Raw genomic sequence first — 15,815 nt, 5'->3', positions numbered from 1 at the left:
GTCATGGCATTAATGTCCTCTCCATGTGGCTTACAAAGAGAAATCCAATCGGTTGCATCAAAACAACCCTGTAAGGCTTCTTCAGCTTCCTGTGACCACTTTCTAACAGTCCTTTTTGTGACAGGTAGTCTCTGGACAAGGGGTTTATATGCTGAACAGAGAAAAACAAGGTTATGATCTGATTTACCCAGGGGAGGTCTTGATTTGGAAATGTATGAATCCTTGACATTTGTGTAAAACAAATCCAATGTCTTGTTTTCTCTGGTAGAGCAGCTGACAAACTGTTGAAAAGTTGGCAGTGTAGCAGAGAGTGAGGCATGATTAAAATCACCAGATATTGCCACAAAAGAATTGGGGTGTTGTGTCTGTATCTTAACAACAATGGAACTGATGACATCACATGCAGTGTCGGCAACAGCTGAGGGTGGAATGTAAACAGCCACCAAAACAACACTGGTGAACTCTCTTGGCAAATAATATGGACGTAAACTATTGCCAATAGTTCAATGTCAGGACTGCAGAGACAACTCTTCACAGTAACATGTCCTGGGTGACACCATCTGTTGTTGACAAGCACTGCCAATCCACCCCCTTTCCTTTTCCTGCTACTCTTTAAATCTCGATCTGCTCGTACAGTTAGGAAGCCCGGCAGAGAGCTGCTGGAGTCGGGGATATGATCCTGCAGTCATGTCTCAGTAAAACAAATAATGCTACATTCCCGATATTCTTGCTGAGTCCTTGTCAAGGCAAGAAGTTCATCCAACTTGTTAGCTAATGATCTTACATTGCCCATGATGATGGATGTGTCAGGTGTGGGTTGAGGGTGAAGGGAGGACACGGATGCGGACTTCAAAGGTAAAGGGTGATTTATTTTCCAAAAAACAAACAAAAGGCGCGGCTAAGCTGGATTCAAAAAACCAAACTGACAAAACAAGGAACTAAACATGGCATTGATAAATAAATAAATACTTAACTTGGCAAAAACGTGGGGAACATGGGAAGCAAGGCAGGCAGGTCAGGTAGGGGTATCATGGGTAAGGGTAAGAATCTCACAATGAACAAAAAGGACTGAGAACTTAAATAGGGAGTGAGCGTGATTGGGACAAGGTGCAGCTGGAGGGGAATAAACAGGTGCAGTGCGTGAACTAATTAACAGGGTGCAGGGAAAACTAAGACATGAACCAAAAAACTAAACATGGATTCAAACTCAAAAACGTGACCTAAAACATGAAACTAAAAACAAGTCCATGGGCGTGACAGAGCCCCCCCTCAAGGGGTGGATCCCAGACATCCCTTAAAAGTCCGAGGGTGGGAGGGAGGGGCTCGAAGCCGGTCAGGCGGGGGACCAGAAACAGGCATGTGGTACCGGCTTTGGGCAGCAGGAGGCGGTGGTCTGGCGGTCGCCCAGACCGCAGACGGCGTGGCAGGAACAGGCAGTGGTCTGGCGGACGCCCAGACGGCGTGGCAGGAACAGGCAGTGGTCTGGCGGACGCCCAGACTTCTGACGGCGTGGCCCAGGCCACCGCCTTCCGTCGGCGTGGCGGCAGGAGACGGTGGTCTGGCGGACGTCCAGACTTCCGTCGGCGTGGCGGCAGGAGACGGTGGTCTGGCGGACGCCCGGACCCCCGACGACGTGGCAGCAGGAGACGGTGGTCTAGTTGGCACCCAGACTTCCGTTGGCGCGGCGGCAGGAGACGGTGGTCCGGCGGACGCCCAAACCTCCGTCGGCGTGGCGGCAGGAGACGGTGGTCTGGCGGACGCCCGGACCCCCGACGACGTGGCAGCAGGCAGTGGTCTGGTTGGCACCCAGACACCCGCCGATGCGGCAGGAGGAGGAGCCGGGGACCGTCCGACGGTCGGCCGGACGTCCGGCGGGGGGGGAGCCCCCCCTTTAAGGGATGGATCCCAGACATCCCCAATGTCTGGGGGTGGGAGGGAGGGAGGGGCTCGAAGAGGTGAGTCCATGGGCCGGGGCCCCATGGGCTCTGAGGCTTTGTCGGCCCCTGTAGCCTCTTTGTCAGGCCCTGTGGGTCCTTGGTCGGGTTCATGGTCAGGCTCGTGGACAGGTTCGAGGTCAGGCTCGTGGTCAGGCCCTATGGCCTCTTGGTCAGGCCCTGTGGCCTCTTGGTCAGGCCCTGTGGCCTCTTGGTCAGGTTCTGGGTCGGGTTCGGGGTCAGGCCCTGAGGCCTCTGTAGCTGGGGCCAGCTCTGGGACGGCTGGGTCTCTGGACACTGTGGCTGTGGCTGCTGGGTCTCCGGACACTGTGGCTGATGGGTCTCTGGACTGAGAATCTGCGGGCTGAGGTGTAAAAGAGGTGAGGGAGGATGTGTACAGCGTGCCTACCTTCTCTGGTTCCAAACCGAAAAGTTCCATCAGCAAGGCACGCTGCACACTCCTCGCCACCTGCTGGAAATCGGGCAGATTCTCAGTCCAGTTGTGGAGAGTCCGCTCCACTGAGAGGAAATCCAGTAGTTTATTTGTTGCCTCCAGCCTCTGCCATGAGGTGGTGGTCCAGAAGGCCTCCATTAAGTCCCAGAAGAGATCGGAGTCCGCCGCGTCCATGGCGGGTGAGATTCTTCTGTCAGGTGTGGGTTGAGGGTGAAGGCAGGACACGATTGCGGACTTCAAAGGTAAAGGGTGATTTATTTTCCAAAAACAAAGTAACAACAAAAGGCGCGGCTAAGCCGGATTCAGAAAACCAAACTGACAAAATAAGGAACTAAACATGGCATTGATAAATAAATAAATACTTAACTTGGCAAAAACGTGGAACATGGGAAGCAAGGCAGGCAGGCAGGTCAGGTAGGGGTATCATGGGTAAGGGTAAGAATCTCACAATGAACAAAAAGGACTGAGAACTTAAATAGGGAGTGAGCGTGATTGGGACATGGTGCAGCTGGAGGGGAATAAACAGGTGCAGTGCGTGAACTAATTAACAGGGTGCAGGGAAAACTAAGGCTACGTGCCCACGACAACGGTAACGACAGATAAACGTAGAACATTTCGACAGATGTGCCTATCTTGCACACGGCGACGGCGTTTTTAGGAGTTCAAAACGGAGAGAACACAAACGCCCCCCAGAGTGGAGATCTTGAAAACTTTCCAACCTCTCGTCGCCGTAGGAACAGTTCAAAACGCAGAAGTGCGTTTTTTTCACACATTAAGTGGTAGTTCTCCATGAACGACTCCCACATCTCACTATATTTATTTTGGACACTCTCCCAATCCACATTATCCACAGCCTTCCTGGCTTTGTAGTTCAGTGTCGTGTTCAGGAGCAACTGGACCTAATCATCTGTCCAAACAAAGTTTGAAGGCGTACTGTTGTTGCCGCCGCGCTTCGCCATTTTCTTCCAACTGACGCGGAGGAAGTAGCCACAAAACAGGCATTTCTCATATTTATTAATATGTAACAATAGAACTCATATAACAATACAAAAGGTATTGTTGCTACTGCCACCTACGTCCGGGGCGTGCATACTACATCGGCAAACTGCGGATTTAATGAGTTTTATACGTTTTCCCTGTTCCCATGGATAGACAGATATCCACCCTCAAGACGCTCGTGAGAACGCAGATAAATTGTGGAGGAAAAAAACGGACATCTGCGTTTATGCTTCAGAGCGTTGTCGTGAGCACGTAGCCTAAGACATGAACCGAAAAACTAAACATGGATTCAAACTCAAAAACGTGACCTAAAACATGAAACTAATAAAAGCAAGTCCATGGGCGTGACAGGATGGCAGAGATGGTTTGAACTTCTTCTTTCTCTCTCTCCTCTTTGCTCCTGCTCTGCATCCACGACGCCTCCTTTTCAATTCCAGTGGGATTTCTGGCTTCAGTTGTCGAATTATTTTTGCTTTTCCAATGTTAATCAGCTGCTCCCTGTTGTAAACCACCTTGTTGCTATGGTTATGCATCATAACAAAAGAGCAAAATATACAAAAGTATTGGGAAAAATCAATCCAGCTGCACAGCATGCAAGGCAGGAAGGAACAGTTGTCCAAAAAATGCAATTTCTTCCAAGAAAAAACAGGAATGAAATTTAGAAAAAAGAAAAAATCTCAATGTGAGGTACAGAGCTACTCCAACGTGCTGCCACCCTCAGCACAGTGTTCTTCACTTGGCTTGATGTAGTGAAGATGGCTTTATTTACATGGAAGATTTAATGTGATCATCCCCCATCTTTTTAAAAATCTATGTAACCAAATGATAGATTTGACCATTCCTAATGTTCCTGCTTTCTCTGAGATCCACATCATCATCCACATTTTTTAAAGTCAATACGTGGTCTCGTTTGGACTGAGCCTGTCTTCTAAACCAGTTACGGTGTCACAGGCTGTGCGGTCACCTACACACCTTAAACTCTTCTTTATGAGAAGAAACAAACTTTCCATTGCATGCCTTCCAAGATATGCATTGTTTTCAGCTCATAGCCCTTTGGAACACAAACAGTATTTTGTTCTTGTCAAACAGTGTTATCTTTGGCTTATTAGTTGATGTGAGTAAATCTGCTTTTAACAGTTTAAAATCGGTTCTTTGATAAGTTGTCTGCTATGTGTTAAGACAGCTCATATTTTGAGTCAGGAACATTTCTATGTATAAAAGGTTCAAAGGTCAGTGCTAAGTGACTTAACAAACAAAAAACACATTCCTCTAAACTTGGTCATTTACCAGGACTAGACTGAAAGTGAGTGAACAGCCAGTGTAATAAATTAATACATAGAAATCTCAAAGACCTTCAAAGCCTGGAGAAATATTGCTTGAGACCACTTTAAAAGATTACAAGAAACCCTTGGTCCTTGTAAAACAAAATATGAACACACAAGGGGTGGTTCAAGAGTTTAGTACAGCAGGCTACAGTAAACCAGCAATTTTTTTTTTTTTATCATTTCTAACCTTTTAAAACGCTTAATCCTCACCATTAAGGAGTGACAGTGAAGAAGAAAAAAAAAATGCCTCGAGCCACATCTCCTTCCCCTGTAAAAATATTTGTGGCCAAATTCTAAGCCTTGAACATATGGTTCATGATGGACTTAACAAGACCTTGAGGGTATTGAGTCTTAAGGTCATCAGCTTGCAAGATGTTGAATATCTGTGACATCATTTAGTGAGACGTAGGCTGCATTTCTATAGAGAAATTAGTAAAGAAAATGTCATCATTTTACAATACAATTTTCTTTCTTTTATGTATATTCTTCTTTCTTTTTTCTGCAACATTTTGTGCTGCCAACCAATTTAGCTATCGCACATTCTATCCAAAGACTGGGTGGCCTGCAATGACAGAAAAAAAATAAGCTTTATTTTGTATCGTTGTATTCTTAAAGTCTTTGTTTGTGTTTGACAACTATAAAACACAGAAAAACTGTCAGAAGAACTCCTGAGATAATTTTGATGGTACACTGCTCTTGTGTTATAGATACTTTGGATAAAAGTGTTTTTTTGTCACAGCTCTGACTAATGATTTGACAGGATGACCTTAAAGGTCTGCTGACCCCACCTAGTTTTATCTCACATGAGACCTGACTTATCTGACAGAAAATGAGGCTGACTAAATCCGCCAGAAGCTATGGAATAAGTGCCATAATCATACTCCTGCTGTGTCCTTGTCAGGGCTCCAAGATTGTAGATTTAATCCACCATTGATCTCACTCTTCCCATTATTATCAGGGGAAGAAATGGTTGCATCTACCTCGCATTCTTCTCTCTCTTTTTTCCTCCTCTGCATCCTGGACATCAGCTCTTTCATTTATCTGGAACTGGCGTCCTATTCCAGGCATTTTTTTGGGCTTTGTAAAGCTCAATCAGCTGTTCCCACATGCAAACAACTTTCCCGTCGCCATGGTTATGCATCATAACACATGTAAAAAAAAAAAGTGCCAGCATTACCAGCAGAAATTTTTCTAGAGTCCAATAAACAAACTGTTATTGTTGAAAAGAATTTATACTCTATATGATACAGATGAAATTGCTCAATTTTTTATTTTTTTGTCACTTTTATCTAAATTTCCACATTTGCTTAATCCTTAATCCATTTTGTTTATATTTTCATAGTTATTTACGTATTTCTGTATATATTTCCTAATTTGTTTTCTTAATCATTTACAGAGTCACTCTTGTTTTTGGCACTTCTATCAGTCCATATATGAAACCAATTTAGGGTTAATTAGGTCAAACCCATGGTGTCTTTCAAGCTCTTTGTAAAATAGAGGAGTAAAGTCGCTGATTTGCGTTGGGCACAATCTTCCGACGTAGGCTGTGAGTAGTTTTATTTTGGCAGATCAGGGAAAAAGAGATGCATTGTGTCTTCACTTTAAAACCCCTGTATGTGACTGATTCCAAATGATTTTTTTTGCCCATTAGTGTGCAAAAACAAATGACATAAAAAAAGAAACCAAAGAAAGAAAGAGACATCAGAAGTCAGCGATGGCTTCTATCTCAGCTGGCTGCTGACGATGGAACTGTAGAGGGTGAAAAGTTCATAGAGGAAATTAAAGAGATTAAGAGAAGAAAGCAGTAATCTATTAGAAGTTATCTTGCCACATGAAACAATCAATGACCAATTACCTTGATTTAATGTAAAATACTTTTAACCTGATCATTTTGCTCGGCAAGTTTCTTTTCTCTGCTTCATTAAGAATTAAGTGTGGTTTTTGGTTTAATGGATCAAAGCCTGATCCATTTTGTTGTTTGCTGAAGAAAAACATCAACTTTCAACCTGAAGATGATTATTTGGTTTAAAAAAAATTGTGACTTGAATGTTTTTGTTTGACTGATTGTCAGAGCCCTAATTAAACTTCACAGTGTGTAATTTTCCACATCCAAACACACAGCTCTTATTTGTAAGAAATCACTAAAGCATGAAAGCGTGCTGTGTTTACTTGCTTTTTAATGTATTTGGGACTTTGATTCAGAAAGTATAATTGTGTTTGTGTTGATCTGATATTCAGACTCAATTTGCTAGCCAATCAGGACAAAGCATTTTCTGTGACAACAGAAACAGAATCCATCTTGCTACTGCATTGTGACTCTTATCAGCAAAAGCAGTCTCAGTCACAAGCCTAAGCCAATTTGTGTCGTCTGTTCTGTCAGTATTCTTTACACACTGCTGTTTATTTACATAAAATGAGTCTGGCTGCGGCGATAAAGCCCACTGAGGCTGACTCTAACTCCCAAGGGGCACATCTGTAGTGATTGAGCGATTGTGTGTTGATTTGTCCACATTCGGTGTTTTTCAAATCAATCCATTCAAGGAGTAAGCATTTTAAAATGGATAAACTTAAAAGTCTTGTGGTAGGTCTTCTGTTGCAGGAATCTTTCCATAATATATCTACCTTTGGAACCTTGAAGCACACATGTTAGCTGATGTCAGATTTTGGCCCTTGAAAGTTCAGGGAAACAGCAAGTTTTCTATTTAATGCAACTGCCGACCAAGGACCGTGATTTAACAGAAACAGCAGATGTGCAACCAGTGGTTTACCGTTGTGTGTTAAATGAGCAATCTCCATGACAACTGAGTGAATTTCATTCATGGATGAAGTCTGTGAGATGCAGCGGAAAGCTTTGCAAAGAGCTGGCAAACTGAAATAGCCAGAAAAAAAGTGAAAGTATATATTTTTCCTAAATTACTGTAAGGTCATTATTATTAGACATTTGTCAAATATTCCTTTTTAATAACAGGCCTATTTTAGGTATTTTCCAACCATTATTATTCAGGTAAAGAGCCGCCTATTTGCTCTTTAAGTTATTGTGTTTTGATTTCTTTAGACGAATATTTTAGGAATATCAATGGGAGTGACTCCTGAAGGATATCGAGTTCTAATTCAAAGGTTTTCATCTGCAGGAGTGACATATATTCTGTGCATGTATTTAATCTTCCATGAGCTAAAATTATGATATTTCTGTGTTGGTTGTGTTTTTTGCACATGTCTCTGTGTTCACACAAAAAATGTCTGGATCAAATTGAATCATTTAATATTAATCACAGTGCTTGACAGAGAATAAAATCACAAACCAATTTCAAATGTCTTACAGATGATGCAACAGTGACATCTGACATTATGCAATAGCATGCTAAATCCAAGTGAATTACACATTGACCTGTATGAAGCTGAAATTCAGTATACATGAATCTGTGATTGAGTCTAATAACGATCCCCAATGAGACTTGACTTCTGTGGCTCATCCACACAGCCGCCGTTCTACTTCCTGTCACTTAATAATTGACAGCTGGCCAGTTCCTGGGCAACTGGAAGTGTACTCGCAGAACCTCAAAGGCTTGTCAAAACCTGTCAGCTTGCAAGAGCCGCTGCTCACTTTTCTCTTGATGCAAGGGAGCTAAATATCTGCTTGCTTCAGTGTTGTTAAGTATGACTGATTGTGTCACCGGACTTCTTAAGGCTCTCCGATTCAGTTAAAAATTCTGGTTCATTCCCTCTCTGGTAATAACGGCAGGCGGCATATCTCAGTGATAACTTTCGTTTTGACAACATTAGACATCAAACAAAAAAGTGTGATTTGTGAGCAACATCTTTGAAAGCAGAAAATCTAAAGGCATTATTTGAACTAAGCATTTTATATTGTTTTCCTGCCTTGAGGTGACACATTGTGTTTTTTCTTTTTCACTGTCAAGTCTTGTTGTCTTCATTTCATTATCCCTCTCATTATGCACACTTGTGTATGTTTATCCAGAGGAACATAATGATTCAAATGTAGACGAAGCCTTTGAATATTCCATACTACTTTCAGACTTTAGGACTCAATACTATTTCAGAGCTTGGCAGCTCGTTCACAACCTTCAGGTGTATATGTAGGTTTGCATTGCGAGTCTACTGTCAAATGTAATATGCCTTCAAGGTCATAATCTATATTGTCTTCTTGGCGTAGATTTCAATGTCATTGTATTGGTTTTCATCTGCTTTTGATGTAAAGCTTTAAAGGTAGTACTATTGTCTGATCCTTGGTCTTTTTTTAAGTTTTGTTGTCTTGTCGTCTGGTTTAAACTTTGTCTAGTAAATAGATTGAACATTTTGTGTGTATTTCACACAAGTTGAATTACTTCACTATCATCAGTGGTTCAGTTTGTAGGACATAGTGACATCTGGCCAGAATTTGCAGAATGCAGTTAATCCTGGCCATCCATTTCTATCCACTGACTCTGACTATTTGTGAGTGAGAGCCAAAATGGTTCAAAGGCCCAATCAACAATATCAAATGTTTCCATCATCATTTAGTGAGATGTCAAACATCAGTGTGATGATAGACTGTAAGCTGCATCTCTGTAAAGAGATAAGGCATGAAGATGAAGACAATATTGTTGCAACTATTTTGTGCTGTGAATAAATATAGCAATCACACATTCAAGATGAAAACATAGCAACGATTATTATAATGCATTTCTCCCATAGAAATACTACAAATGTTATACTAAAAGCAAATAAACTGATGATTTTTCTTCTTCAGGCTATTTAAAAAACAAGTTAAAAAAACCCAAAAAAACATTAGCTTTAAAACAGGTAAATCTGAACTTACTTATTCCTCAGATGAACCCTTTTTGTCTCAGGGCAACACTGCCATACAGAATTTTCTGCCCACTATTTAATGTCACCGTACAAGGTGGGGGTGTAGCTTCTGGTCACTGAGTGCAGTTTTCTAATCTTCCAAAACCAATTGCTTTTCACTCTATTTCCAGATCCCAGAGATGATAGATAATGACGCTCATGGCTGAAAGCAGCCATTGGATAAGATCTCTTAGGTGGTCTCTGCCTGAATGATCTGTCAGCAGCCCTGACCGCCTCGCTAGACTGTCTCTGACTAACTGACCAGTGCCTGGAAACACCCTTTTCTCAAAGTTATAATCTTTGGATCAGCAGTCAGTGCAGATAAACAACACCTCCTGGTTCAAGCTGTGACTTTATTTCAGTTTCATTGGCCATCTTATATGTCAAGCTCCACTGATTCCAATCATAACATTATGTCGTGAGATGAACCTTCTTTAAAGGGATGGAAATTTTCAGCAACGACTTCATACATGCAAGATGCTGGAATAAGATATAAAGCCATTTCTTTCTTACTGTTGATCCCCCAGACGGCATATTGTTTTCAACAAACAATTCTAAATAATCTGAGAAGCACACAAAATTACAACCTCAATTCCAACTAATTAGGATTAACGGGCAACTGGACAGTGACGTGATTGGGTTTAAAAAGAGTCCCTTAGAGAAACAGTCTCTCAGTAGTAAAGATAGGCATAGTTTCAACAACCTTCAAAAAAACTACACAATAAAATTCTGGATCAAATTCAAAAATTATGTTTCTTGTACTAAAATTGTGAGGACTTTGAATATTCCATCATCCACAGTACATAATGTAAGTAAAAGATTCAGATAATCTTGCAAAATATCTCTGCATAAGGGACATGACAAAAAATCCTGTGATCTTTGGGTCCTCCATCAGCACTGCATTAAAAACAGAAATCAATGAACAGAGTTCATCGTGCCAGCCACATTATGCAGGCTAAAGCTCTATCGTGGAAAAAAGAAACCATAATTTGAACTTAATCCACTAAAAAACACTGCCATCTTCTCTGGATTTAAAGCTCCTTTAGAATGGACTGAGGCAACGAGGAAAACTGTACTGTCTAATTTTTATCTATTTATTTTTATCTTCTAAATCATGGATGCCACCTCCTCTTGAGTAAAGAGGAGAGAGACCATCTTGCTTGTTTACAGTACTCAGTTTCATAGCCTTCATCTCCGATAGTATGGGGATGCATTAGTGGGCATTGGAGTGATAACTTGTACATCTGGATCATCAGCTCTTAGAGCAGCATATGCTCCCATCCAGATGACCTCTTTTCAGAGTAGGCCTCTCCTATTTCAGCAAGACAATGCTAAACCCTGTACCGAATCCACAACAGCAGCATGGTTTTATTGTCAGAGTGTGGGTGCTGGACTGGCCTGTCAGGACCTTTCACCAGTCGAAAACATTTGGTTCATCATGAAAAGCTAAATAATACAAAAAAGACCCAGAACTGTTGAACTACAATAATTTTATATCAGACAAGAATGGGACGACATTCTTCTACCAAAGGTCCAGCAACTGGTTTCCTCAGCTCCCAGATGTTTTAGGAACAGAGGATGCTACATGGTGATAAACACGACCCTGTTCTAACCTTTCTGAGACGTGTTGCTGCCATCAATTTAGGGATGTCCTAGTTATTTTTAGGAAATAGTAAAATGTCTCATTTTCAACATTCAATATGTTTTCTATGTTATACAATGAATAAAATATTGGTTTATGAGATTTGTTTTCGCAGAATCTCAATTTTTATGAAACATGGTTTTAGAGTAGTGTTATTAGAGGGACGCCACAAAGAAAATTCCCAAACCAGCATGGAGTCTCATCAAATGTTCCACAACACATCTGGGACAATGTTCTGTGGTTCAGTGAGCCCCATTATTTTAGTGCATCTTGCCACCACACAATGCGGAAGCCTTGAAATCTCCAAGGTAGATGGAGAATTAAAAATCGCATCAAGAAATTCTACACAGCGATGTCAGGGCAGTTTGACATGATGCTTTTGAGAAGGTGGTGACACAACAAGACAGTGACCCAGAGCACAAGAGTAAACTAAAAACCGAAAGGTTAAAAAAATGGAGAAAATGTAATACTTTGCTGCTCAATGGAGAAGCCCAAGAAAATGTGGTCAAAACTAAAACTGTTCTCATGGGAGAAATTACCTGAGACTTGTTATTATCCTTGTCTGAGTCTCAGGAAACTACAGGTAATAACCGACGTCAATAACTGCTGAAAGAGGTTCTAGAAGTCCCTGAATTTAAAAATTCTATAACTGCTTTTCTATATCATATTTGATTTGAATTGCCTCACTAAGTCACATAATTTTTCTCATTTAAAAAATTTGCACTGTTGATAATGAAGACATATCATTCCATGTACATTTTATTTATAAATTGCCTACGGGACTCTTGGGAAACTAATGGAGTAACTAACACAATGCTAAATAGATATGTTCTGTCCTTCTTCTGTCTTTAATTTAGCACATACGAGTTAAGTAATGAGAACATTTCAAAGTTCAGATAAAATTGCAGCCTGTTAAAGCTGTGTTCAGCATGATAACTGACTTCAAACTTATGTAGAAAAAATGATCTCATCCCGGAATGGTGAATGCTCTGATAAAGTAAACTTTGTCATTTAATCTTTGCTTAAGATGTGATACATTTTCTTTCTTTGTAAAAGTTGTTGTTGTCTCTATTGTTAGACAATCTGAGAAATTTTTCCCTAAGCTTGATTTAACTGGTATCTAACCGTATGTGTGTTGTCATAATCCTGAATTGCAGATGCTGTGATGAAGATGTCTTTGATACATACAATGAGTAGGAAGTACAGGTAGTTCTACGTATCCTTGAGAAAGTAGGTTACAGAATAGCAATATGAACAAAGACCTTTGTAAAGTGCTAGGAGAGAGATTTGTAATGTAAATGAAAATATAGGGCTGATTATATTTGTGGTGGATGTGTGAGTGTTTGTGAAGATGACTGTGATGCTCTAGATATAATAAAAATCAGTCTGGTAAAGGAAAGCTAGTTCAGCCTGCTGCTCTGTTCTTGAGGGGAGGTGCAAACAGAATGCTCAGCCATCTGTACAACACAGATCTCTCATCGACTGGCTACTGCAAAAAGACACCCGACAACATTAAGATTTCTTATAAAAGCTGATGTTGGCTTCAAAGTAGCCCGATCTGTCATTTTACAATATAACTCTATGAGCATTTCATCTCAATACGTTTGGTATCCCTAAAAATAGATCAGTTTGTGTTTGGACCAAGCTACAGGCTCACAAGCTTAGAAAATTAAGGTCTCACTCATTTCTGTTGTTGAGATCGAAGAAAACCTTCCTTTCTTTGCCAAAGGATGTGCTCGTCTTGGTTCTGTGAGCGTGCATTTTTGTGAAATATCTGGCTCAGAATGCAATGAAAGTAATGTATCTGTCATGGTGCGTTAAGGGAGGACCCAAGTGCAGACACGGACAAGAGCCAGAAATTAAGTTAATGTAGTTTTTTTTCTTTAGATATAAACAAAAGGCACAGCAAAGCTGGAACACTGAAAAACTACACTGAACATAAAACTAAAAAAATAACAAAACCAGACTGAATACTTGCTGGACAGGACTGACGAGGAACACCAGGGACCAGGGGCATAGGGCAGGAAATTCAGACGAGGAAGACAAGGAATACAGACGTGGAAATCAGACGTGGAAATCAAATGGGGATTTCAGATGTATAAGATGAGGATCTGACGAGGAGTAGTGGAACTAGAAAGACATATATACTAGGGATATATGTCTGGAGCAGGAACTGGTGGCTGATTAGTAACAGGTTGCAGGTGAGAGTGAATGAGAGCAGAGGGCAGGAGACGGACTGAAGAGAGAGAGAGAGATAGAGAAGGCACAGGGGGCGAGGGAGAGCACGCTAACTATGAAAATGAATCTAACACAAAGAATACACAAGGATTAATTAAACATAACTGAATACTAAGAGAAACAGAACTAAGATGAAACAAAGACTGATCTAACACAGAAAGAACCAAGAGCACTGAACAAAAACAGAACCAATAACCAAGTACAAAAAACACCACCAAAAAACCCAGATCCTGACAGTTTCAAATACAATTTTCTGCCAAAAGGATATCCATTTCAAATGTGGTTCGCAATACATTTAAAGAAGTTGACAATACCTTCTGAGAACGAATTACCCATTTAACCATTACCTGATTATGACATAACTATTGTCATGTTTTGCTTGTATGGTAAATAAACCTTGTTAAAGCTTGTGGCCTCTTTGGACACACGGTATGTTGAAATAAAGAAAAAGAATGTTATCTACCATCGTGACAAGCCAACAAATATTTATCCTAGTCACACACCAAGGCCAGCTCTCTGTCTGCTTAGTTGCTATTCGTTTTGTGAATCTCTGCTCCAGCAACAAAACTGAAGAAATACCTGACTGGTCTTAATTGATCACTTTACTTTTCTCTTTATTCCTCTGTTAATGCATTAAGTCTCTTAGCCTTAGTCGTGATGTCAATACTGAGGATACTGAGTGGAAGCACTTTCCATTATAGCTCTTTAATAATACACTAATAATAGGGTCATAGTTTGAAAATAAAGATGTTATAATTGTGTAATTATCATGTAATTACAAAGGAGTAACCAGGTTATAACCTAATAATGAGCAACACTAATTCAAAATGTTAAGTTATAGAGTAATTAGAGGCTAAAAACCAAGTGTAATGATGAAGAAACAAATTCAAAGAGGACAAGACAAAACTATTTGGTAATAGTATAATTGTAGAGTATAATTATATAACTATAGAGCTGAAAATCATTCCTGATGCAGAACATTCTTTTCTTTCAAGATTATGCTCGAGAAATGCAATATTTGTTGCTGCAATTTGTTACCTGGGAACATATGTGGAAGTTTATATGTAATAACTCATTAAACTGAAATTATATCTTCTATTTTAAGTTTAAATAGTAGAAATATGTTGATCGACATCATGAAAAAGTGGCCATGTTACAGTTTTACAAAAAAGTAGTGAGCCAAACCTCAATTCTTCAGATACTGTCTTGAAAATTGTTTTTTTTTCTAAGTGGTTTTTCAGGTGTAGACACTGATTCATCCCTTGAGGTCAGTGATAAAGGCTTAAAGAAAAATATATAAAAAAAACATTCTTCTGAAATGGTCAGGTAGAAGGACTACTGATATCAGTGAAAAAGCAGCCAATGTCCACAAAACACTCAGAAAGGCTTTCAGAAAGCCTGGAGAAGTACTAAAGTTAGAAAAACAACAACAGAGAAAACAAGCTTCAAAATGTAACAACAACATAGTAGAAGAAATGCATCAAATTTAAAAGTTTCTTTATTTTCCCTTTTAGGTTAAGCTAAAACCTTCTTTTCCCTCGAAGCTTCTCGGTCTCTCACCCTGTTTTCTTCATTTAAATGTGTTAAACATGCTTGTTCTCTGATGCAAATACAAAAAGACCTTCATCCTTTAACTGATGAGATTCAGTTAATTCCTTTTGAAGCCTTTTATGTACATTGTCTGATTTAAAGTCAAGAGGCAAGGACAAACATCTCATTCCATCTAATTGGATGTTGTCAGGGTGAAACTGTACTGCCCTCACAAAGATGCACAGCGCTTTATGGTGTTCTGTTCACAAGAGAACAGTGTATTATTTAACTTCTGGAGACACCCTTTGATCTGGTATAATGCTGATCCTTTCCAGAGTATTGAGGATGTTAGAAAGGCTTAAATACAAGTCAAGTAGATCATGTACATTATGCACAACACAGGAGGAGTAAATAATGGAAATAGGACTGCTCAGTTTAATAAGATAGTGGGTAAAAAGTTATTTACTGCATGAGGTGCTGAATGTCTTTTACTTTAAAAATTTTTTTTTTTATCTCTGGCTTTATTTAGGATTCTTTCAAGTGCATGAAAGTGCATAGATTTGCACATCCTGCTTGAACACCACACACGAAACCTCAGAAAATAAATAAAAATAAAACAAATTTCTGCAATTTGAATTAAGAAGTGGTTGTACTTTTTTCTTTTTTTTCTAAGAGTTGCTATCTTCCTCTCTTTGAACAGATCGTGGTTTAGACATATGGACCCCTCCACCACACATGGCAGCCTCATTAAATCGTCATCTTAGATGCTGGAGGCATGTAAGGATGACAATGTTGACTGTCCACAGAGACGGAAGCAGATGCTTTAGCTCAAGCACAACTCTGTG

The sequence above is a fragment of the Odontesthes bonariensis genome, chromosome 21 (genome assembly GCF_027942865.1).
Source record: "Odontesthes bonariensis isolate fOdoBon6 chromosome 21, fOdoBon6.hap1, whole genome shotgun sequence".
Lineage (NCBI taxonomy): Eukaryota > Metazoa > Chordata > Actinopteri > Atheriniformes > Atherinopsidae > Odontesthes > Odontesthes bonariensis.
Note: the sequence above shows the minus strand (reverse complement) of the source record.